This window comes from Microtus pennsylvanicus, chromosome 11, assembly GCF_037038515.1.
Source record: "Microtus pennsylvanicus isolate mMicPen1 chromosome 11, mMicPen1.hap1, whole genome shotgun sequence".
NCBI classification, from domain to species: Eukaryota; Metazoa; Chordata; class Mammalia; order Rodentia; family Cricetidae; genus Microtus; species Microtus pennsylvanicus.
In genome coordinates, this window is record NC_134589.1 from 19,313,433 (window position 1) to 19,321,882 (window position 8,450).

An 8,450-nucleotide genomic window follows, 5' to 3' on the forward strand; every position below is an offset into this window, starting at 1 on the left:
CCAGGGAGGGAAGTAGAAGGAAGGGGTGTGGTTTCCCTCCCTCAGTGAGGAAGCTGGCAGTGGGTGGAGCTAGATCCTCCCTTCCTCGCTGTCCCAGCAATGACACTGTACCCCTCCTCTGCTTTCCAACAAGCAAAATTAGAGATGAAGGGTGGGGGGAGTCCAGGGCCACGGACACTGGGACTTAATTCCTTACTTACGGAAGCCAGAGAAGCCTCTGACATATCTGACACTTATCTTTGTCCCATTGAGCCTGGCTGGGTAACACTGGCTCAATGGCACCATCACTGGCTAAAAGACCAAGTGTGAAGCTGGAGCCGCTGCTCTAACCCCACTCTGGAGACAGACAGACTGGGGAAAGGGCGTGGAGGGCAGAGCCACTGCAGAGCCACTACTGGGAGGGCCGAGGTTCCAGGGAGGAGTTGGGGGGGGGAATAAAGAGGGGAGGACAGAGGAGAAAATGCAGCAGGCATGGGGATGCAGGAACTGGCACTGGTCCAGGACTGTAGCCACCTGGGCACAGGGCTACATCCAATCTAGACCCCTGCTGGTCCTCTGGGCTCTGGCATCCCAGATCCCAGGGTAGAGGAAATCTAATGTATCTCTAGAGGCCCATGGCGGCTTCTTCTCATTCAGGGCCCTGAAGAGAGACACGCGTCATTCTCCACCTGTCTGTCAGTCATCCACCAACAGCCGAGGCTTGCCCCATTTCCTTGCTCTGGGCTGGATCATCCTATTTTTAACTTTCTCCAGCGCTCCTGTCTCTCAGATCCTCCGTCTCCCTGCTTAGCCCCTTCTCAGTTCCCGGCTTCTGTTGGCTGGGCCCCATCACTGGCCCCAAAGGTAGTGAGGAGTGTGGCAGCTGGCAGACAGATGGTCAGGGCAGGCAAAGGGCACAAGCACCCCACTCTGAAAACCAGCAGGGTCACCACCTGGACTACACAGTGAGTTCCAGGTCAGCCAGAGCTACATAGCGGGACCCTGCCCCAAAGAACCAAAAATCAAGATACGACCCTTTGTTTGGGCCCCCTCCTTCCCGCACTGCCCTGCCTCTGCATCCTCCAGCTAGTCAGCGCTCCTCAGTCAGGGCTTCTGGGTGAGCCCTGGGCGTGGAGTTCCGTTGTGGGTCCCAGTTACGTCTTCTCTGGCTAGCAGTGTTCCCTCACCAGGTGCAGGAGGTCAGGGTGGAGGCTGGGGTCAGGTGGCTTCTCTGTACCCCACCAGCACCGAGTTCTCCGCATATCTGAAAGAACCATGCATCCATCACAGCTCATCCAGTGTCTAGAACAGGACAGAGCCCCTCCTGTCCCCGAGGACAGGATTCGGGCCACACAGACAAGATGCATACATATTTTAAAACTTTCGTGCAGACTATTTTAAAAGAAACGGGAAAAGATTAGCGATTTTATTCAACCCAGTCTACCTAAACTATCCTCATTTCAACACATAAAAAACTCAACAGATAACAACCCGGGACCGCTAGGCGGACGCTCTGCCCTCAGCCACATCTCCGTGCCAAGATGTTACATTCCTTTTCCTGAGCCTTTAAAAATAAGAGGGGGGTGGGGAGGAGAGAAACAATCGGAAAGCATTTTCTTAGAGTTTCTATTGCTGACCAAAGAGTTGGGAAGTTGGGGAGAAAGGGTTTCATCATCGAAGGGAGTCAGGACAGGAACCCAAGCAGGGCAGGGGCCTGGAGGCAAGAGCTGAACCAGAGACCATGGACCATAGTCCAGGGATGGTAGCACCCCCAATGGCCCGGTTCTCCTCCATCAATCACTAATTAAGAAAATGCCCTACAGGCTTGCCTACTGCCCAGTCTTAAGGGGCATTTTCTTATCTGAGGTTTCCTCCTCTCAGATGACTTTAGCTTGCATCAAGTTGACATAAAACTAGCCAGCCCAGCCGGGTGGTGGTGGCATACGCCTTTAATCCCAGCACTCGGGAGGCAGACACAGGCGGATCTCTGTGAGTTCAAGACCAGCCTGGTCTACAGAGCTAGTACCAGGACAGGCTCCAAAGCCACAGAGAAACCCTGTCTCGAAAAACCAAAACCAAAACAAAACAAAACTAGCCAGCCCATATCCAGAGATCTCGTCTACATTTGAAGCATGTTTAAGTTTGAACTAACCACATTTCAAGTACCCAGTGACTTTGGGCGGCCACTGACACCTTGAAGGAGCGATCCGGAAACCCAGAAATTGTGAAATGAAATCAGGTAAGAGCGGAAGATACAGAGCAGGACAGATGTGGATCAGCTGGACGTACGTGGGACCTGTGTGCACCATCCTTGCTAGAAGAGGAAAGCTAAAGAAAAGTGTGGTGGCTCACACCTGTGAGCGCGCTGGAGGCTGAGACAGGAAGCCGGCAAATCCAAGGACAGAGTAGCACACACAGTGAAACCATTTCAGAAGAAAGAGAAGAGCAGGATCTCACCAGCAGGGAGAGACCTAAATCTACCTGGTCCCTAGAGCGTTCTGTGACGAAATAAGATTGTCCAGCCTTTCCGGGGCTGAAGACAGGTTGACGTGGCTGGGGCCTGATGTGGAAGACCCCGGCAAGCTCTAGCCAAACCCAGGGCGATCTAACAGGCCTCGGCTCCTTAGCCACTCCAGTGTTCAAAGTAAATTATGAGGGAAATAAACACTCGGCAGTGCCAGGGCCTGAGTTATGGCTGTCATGTTCTTTTAGAGATCTCAGCTCTATCCAGGGAAATGCCTTGAATCGGGCCCTCGCCATCAGGAGTTCCATCCCCTTCAGGGAGGCGATGGGTTGTAAAGCCAGGGAGGATGTCTTCCAAGCAGAACACAGGGGACAGTCTTCCACTAGGTCACACACTACATTCTGAGTCGGTGTTCAGGGTGAACTGCCACCTAGTTACCTGGAATGCTGGTGGAACACCTCCACGAGGGAGCATTAGCTTCTAGGGGTCTCTAGAGCACATCCTAGCTGTCCTCCAATCCCGAACAACGTTATGCACAGGGTCCCTCTGGCCACAGAGAGAGTGGCACCCCTAGGAGAGGGAACATTAACAGTCCTCACGGCCTGGGTCTGTGTTATTTCAGAAGGCCGCTGGCTTTCAGGTCCCAGTTCTCTGGCCAGCACTGGCCAGCAGGTCAACTGGGCTCTACCCCTCTCAGGATGCCCAGTCCCTCTGGCAGGGTCCTGTCTCCTGGGCAGCCTCCAGCCTCCTGACAAGCTTCTGAGAGGCTTCCTGCTGATCTCCGTTCTCCCCCAGAGAATGTAATGTAACGTTAGCAGCACCAATGCCCACTTGGGTTTAAAATAAACTTGCTATCTCCCTTTCCTTCAGCTGACCCCAGCAGCTCCCCACCCGAGCCCGACTGACTCTGAAAATGAGATAGCCCCATCATTCCAGGGGCGGCTGAGACAATCGTGCTGGACACAGTGAGCACAGTAGGAAGCTGGTAGAGAGAGTCACCACTGGGGGTGGAGAGGGGTTCTGGGAGGCAGGGCTGTTTCCCTGAGGGAAATGTGGCCTCAGTCAGGCTGGGGCTGATGTGACCCCAAAAGCACATCACAGAGTGCCTCTCCTTGCTCCGTGCCTTGGTTCTCAGGACTTCATGTCACTTCCTCTCATCCAGAAGACATTGCTCCTGCTCTTTATAGCCCCCAAACTCCGCACTTACCTTTTAACTTACTGTGATGTTGAAGATTTGCTTGGCAGGCTCTTGACACCGGACCCCTCTGTGTATCCCCTCCCACTGACACTTCGCCCTCCCCTCTTTGAGCCCCAGCCCCCTTTCCCATCTTAGGGCACCATTCTGCCATTTTGTGGCTCTTTCTCTTTATTAGCTGCCAGCAACAACCCCCTCGCCTCTCCCCGCCAATCATGGTTCCCAAATTACCTCTAGCTTCTAATTCTTTCCAAGACTCTAGGCCTTGCTGTCCTTAAAAAAAAAAAAAAAATGAAGCAAAAATCACCATGCTGGGCAGAGTGGCTTGTAATTCCAGCATTCGGGAGGTAAAGACAGGAAGATTAGGAACACATGGTCATTTTCACGCTACATAGTGAAGTTGAAGCCAGTCTGTCTCAAAAACAAAGCACAAATCCCTCCCAGATCAACGTCCTCAAAGTCCAGCCCTCCCCGGAATCCAGGTCCTCACAGGCAGTTCCTTACCACCCACCCAAGTCGGGGAGCAAACCTGGGGCTGTCAACTCCAAAGCCACCTCCTCCCTCCCAGCATCTGGCTTGTGACACTAGCCAGCTCTGCTCATCCAGCGGGGAAACCACAGCACCTCTTGTACCCGGGGCTCTGACACTGCCTCTTCCCTCCTCCAGCTCATCCAGGCCCATCTTTCCTTGCAGACTGCAACCCGAGGCATTTCTCTCCGCTCTTTGAAGGTTCGCATCCGGGAACTTTCCTCATATTTAAACTAGAGCTTCCTTTTGTCTCGTCCCTACCCACTAGGCTGCACTACTGTCTCTAGTGCAGGGGTCTGGGCTCTGCATCCCTGTAGCACTTCCTCTTTGTCAGCTGCCAGCAACACCACCCGCCACAATCTTGGTTAAAACAAGCGAAGCGGTCATGGGGCAGACAGAGAACCAAGGAGAGGTGCGCAATGGGACATGGGATCTGACTGGCTCCCAGACACCCTAACTAGGCTTTAGTCTGGAACTGGAGTGAGTTCTGGGGTGTGTTAGAGCAAAACACGTCAATCCCGGACATCCTCCAAGCAAGTCATGAGCACTGTGGGGGCAATTTCTCATTTCACGATAGCAACGAATGCTGCCAGCGAAGCTGGGGCCTGTTCCCTGTCCCACTTTCCCCACTTGCTAGCTCTCCTCCTCACCCTTCATCTGTCCTGTATCACGTGGTGTCCTATTCAGAAAGCCAGGAACCCCCACGCCAAGTGGCTGTGTGCTGCTGGCCAGCCCTGCACAGCATCTCGGGAGTCCCTGATGACCATCAGACACATAGGGCTATGGCCACCCCCACTCCATAGGTAATAAAACGCCCCTGTTTGTGCCACACTAGCTGGACAGCTCTGCCTCACAGGGCCACCCGATATGACCAGCACGGGGTGGGGGGAGACACTGACATGGCCCAGTGGAAACAGTGCTAAGGTGAAAAAGGCAAGACGCGGGACACTTACTCCCCTCCCGAGGTTTTACGGGCTTGCTCCTCCCCCACTTAATAAATGTCAAAGTCTCATAGTGTTTACTTACCAAAATACCTGACCAGCATCTGCAGCTGCTCAAGGGACAATAAAAGATCTTGGGCTGGTGAGAAGGCTCAGGCGACAAAACACCTGCCTCAGAGAAAGGAGAAGCAGAAAACCTGCACAGAGAGAGAGAGAGATAGAAAGAGAGAGAGAGGGAGGGAGGGAGGGAGGGAGGGAGGGAGGGAGGGAGGGAGGGGGAGAGAGAGAGAGAGAGAGAGAGAGAGAGAGAGAGAGAGAGAGAGAGAGAGAGAGAGAGAGACTATGAATGACTTTTCGTTGGTTTTGGAAATAGCATTTCTCTGTAGACCAGGCTCACAGAGATCCGCCTGCCTCTGCTTCCTGAGTGCTGGGATTAAAGGCGTGCACCACCGCCTCCTAGCACGAATGGTTTTTTTCTTTAAGGGCCTAAAGAAAAAGTTCTAGCAATGAGCTGTTGAAAGGGAATGGAGTCCTATCCTCCCAAACCACAGGATCTGTCTGGAGAGAACTGAGGTGTCCACCTCCCGCCCTTCATCTTTCTGTACCACTGGCCTTTGTGTAACCAGATCCTGCCATCCCATAACTTCTACCCCCTAGTGTCCCTCCCCAGGACAGTCTTCACGGATGTGAACAACGGCATTTCCCCATGTCATGATCCAGGACTCGGGAAGCAGAGGCAGGAGGTACATGTGAAGTTCCAGCTCCCTGATCTCCACAGAGTTTTGTGCCAGCTAAGACAACATAGCAAGATCATCTCAAAAACAAAAATAAAATTTAAAAATAAATTTTGGAAAAATCTTTATTGTACTCATGAAAAATGAAGCAAAAAAAAACACCCTTTAAAAAATTACAGTTAGGGGCTAGAGAGATGGCTCAGTGGTTAAGAGCACTGGCTGCTCTTCCAGAGGTCCTGAGTTCAATTCCCAGCAACCACATGGTGGCTCACAACCATCTGTAATGAGGTCTGGTGCCCTCTTCTGGCCTACAGGCCATATATGTAGGCAGAATACTGCATATATAATAAATCTTTTTTAAAAATTACATTTAGTGTGTGCGTGCACAGTGTACATATGGCAGAGGACGGCCTGCAGGAGGAAGCTTTCTCTCCTTTATCACGTGGGTTCTGGAGATTAAACTCTGGTCATCAGGCTTGATAGCAGACGCCTTTACTTGCTGGGCCATCTCCCCAGCCAAAAATTTACCTTCTTCATAGCTTTATTTTTGTCACGGAGGTCAAGCCCAGGGCCTTATGCACAGTAAGCATGTACTGGACATCTGAGCTACAGCCCCCAGCAGCCCTTTGTCATCTTTAAGAGGACAGATCTGTGGCATTAACTACATTCACATACTATATGTGTGTATATATATACACACACATATATATACACACACTATATATAACTCAATTTTCATGCAAAACTGAAACTCTGTCCATCAAATCTGTTTCCACTCCTAGCCCCTTGGCAACCACCCTCCTAGCGTGTTTCCATGGTTCTGACTATTTTAAATGTCTAAGTGGATTCACACAGCGTTTGACTTTTGTGAACAGCTTATTTCACTTAGCATAATGTCCCCAAATTTCACCCATGTGCAGCACCAGCGAATTTCCCCTCTTAGGGCAGAATAAGATTCCACTGTAGACATCCATATTTTCTGTATGGGGGGTTGTGTGTGTGTGTGTGTGTGTGTAGGCCAGAGCTCAGCCTCCTATGTGGGTTCCTCAGGAGGCATCTGCCTTGGTTTTTGAGGCAGGGTCCTCCAGGGGTCTGAAGCTCATGAATACACAAGCAAGGCTGGTTGGCCAGAGTGTCTCAGGGATCTGCCTGTCCCAGAGCTGGGACTCCAAGCCTGTCCCCAGGCCATCTTTTCTTAGGCAGTGACTGGATGGGAACTTGGGCCCTCACGCTTGTGGCAAGCGCTTCCCAAACTGAGCTATCGCCCCAGTCCCTACAGTGTCTTTTCTTCTAAATATTTGTGTGTGTGTGTGTGAATGCACTTGTATCGAACACTCTAGAGCTGGAGTTACAGGTGCCTGTGAGCAGCTCAACGTGGGTGCTGGGAACCCACCCCGGCCTTTGGAAGAGCAGAAAGTGCTCTCAACAGCTGACCCATCTCTCCAGGCCCCACATTTCAGTCTGAACGCGCTCATTCCTCCGTGACATCTTGGCTGTTTGTACATCCTAGTTTCTGTCAGGAATGCTACACATGGGTGTGCAAGCAGCTTGTGGAGATCCTGTTTCAACTATTTCAGATACATGCCCTGAAGCGGGGTTGCTGAACTAAATATCCATTTACTATTGTTTTTTGAAACAGGGTCTCTGCAGCCCTGGCTGTGCTTGAACTCAAAGAGATCCACCTGCCTCTGCCTCCCAAGTGCTGAGACTAAAGATGTGTACCGCCATGCCTGGCTACCTGCTACCTTGCGGAATTCTTAGTACTATAAATGAATTATAAATTATTTAGCAAATGAAAAGACAGGCTACAGTTACATTTTAATTTCAGTAACAATTTTTGAGGGGAAATGCTGGAGAATTAAGCCCAGACACATGTATCCTAACCACTGAGAGCTATGCCTCTATTTGAAGCAATTTTTAAAATGTATGCACGTGTCTTTATGTGCTTGTGTGTGGGGTGTCCACAGGTCAGAAAAGATCCCCTGGAAATGGAGTTACAGGTGTTCGTGAGTCACCCAATGTAAGAACTAGGAACCAAACCTAGGTCCTCTAGAAGAGCACTAAGCACTCTTAACCACTGGGCCAACTCTTCAGCCCCATTTTTGTTTCTTGAGATAGAGTTTCTCTGTGTAGCATTCCTGGCTGGCCTGGAACTCACTCTATAGACCAGGCTGGCCTTGAACTCACAGAGATCCACCTGCCTCAGCCTCTGGAGTGCTGGGATTAAAGGTGTACACCACCATCCCCCAGCTAATGTGTCATTTTTAAAGAACTCGTTGGTGAGCTGGTAACCAGGTATCTTGTGTCTCATCTGGCTACTCTGATCAAGGGGCACTTGCACGCACCCACACATCTATTCCAGGCCAACTCTTACATAGCAGCTGATCCCACCATAGTGTGAATCTCGGCAGACCAAGTGGTCCTCCCTGCTGTCCGGCTATTTCCTGGGACTACTGACTACTCGGAAGATCCAGCTTCAAGTGGCCACTTGATGCTTGAAAGACAGTAAGTCCACATCCAGTGCGTCTGTCCTTGCCACGTTTATGTCCCCAGTATGGGCATGATGGGAACAGTTATCCCAGCACTTAGACAGCTGAAGCAGTTCAAGG